This window comes from Ammodytes marinus (genome assembly GCF_949987685.1).
Source record: "Ammodytes marinus genome assembly, chromosome: 22".
NCBI classification, from domain to species: Eukaryota; Metazoa; Chordata; class Actinopteri; order Uranoscopiformes; family Ammodytidae; genus Ammodytes; species Ammodytes marinus.
The window spans coordinates 172,043-172,986 of NC_137226.1; the positions used below are offsets into that span (position 1 = coordinate 172,043).

The 944-nt window shown below is 35.1% G+C and overlaps 1 protein-coding gene across 3 annotated transcripts in view; it reads right to left on the minus strand.

The window, feature by feature from the left end:
* The window catches only part of tbk1 (TANK-binding kinase 1), a 130,735-nt gene extending 130,255 nt beyond the window's left edge, over positions 1-480 (minus strand). For all 3 annotated transcript variants that reach the window (XR_013845467.1, XM_080051297.1, XM_080051296.1), the window contains exon 1: positions 446-480. The gene's annotated coding sequence lies outside the window, so the exon portion shown is untranslated. The remainder of the gene's footprint in view (positions 1-445) is intronic.
* Positions 481-944: the final 464 nt, after the last annotated feature.

A 944-nucleotide genomic window follows, 5' to 3' on the forward strand; every position in this document is an offset into this window, starting at 1 on the left:
TTAAATGATATCGAGATAATTGAATACATGTATTAATCTGCTGCCATTATTTCACGGCCCGGCGTCTTTTAAAAGCGGGAAACGATCATATTTACAGCTATAATTCCCAGTTCGTTAGCTTATATTTCCAAATATACACATATTAACGAGTTTAAATGGGTCTTAGATGTTGAATTAATGTCCGTAAATGTGCCTGTGAGCGCTAATAAATGCTATATTGATTCTTTAATTTCACTTTCAGCGGAAATGGTTCATTTTAACTGCGTCAACAGACAAAAAAGAATCTCGCCTAAGATTCCCATAGCAACAGAACGTCTGAGCCGTTTGCTGTTAGCTAGCGCGTCGAGCTACAACAACAGTAATGGCGGACGAAGTATTTCAGTGTTTTTTTATCGTTTTTAAAATTATAAATCGTTTGTATTTTGTTTATTATTTCCTTCCTTACCCCCTTTGGCTTTCTCTCTCTGCGGCGGAGTCCTCTGCTTCCGCTTCTCTGGTCAGGTCGTCCAATCAGCTAGCAGCATGAGTGTGCGGTTAGAATTACGGTAATACTCAGAAGAGATGCGCACGATAAAAATTATATTGAGAAATGAAATTGAATACTCAGTTTCAGATGTTGTTTAACTTGTTATTGCCTCGACGTGGTTGTAAAGGAAAGTACCCCCTCTCCCGATTATAAATAAAGGATAAATGAAAACATCTAAATTCATTATTTTTAGGTAAATAGGACTATATCATAGAGCGACATATTTTCTAGCTATTACGGTAATGAAACCTACCGTCTCTTTAAATGGAGAAGCGAAACTTATTATGTAACAATGATAATGGGTAATTTATATAAACAAATCTGGACATTTCAAACATATTAATTCAACACAAATAATAATAATAATTTAATCAGGTTGTCTCATATAGATAGGGCTGCTTTGTGAGTATATATTTTG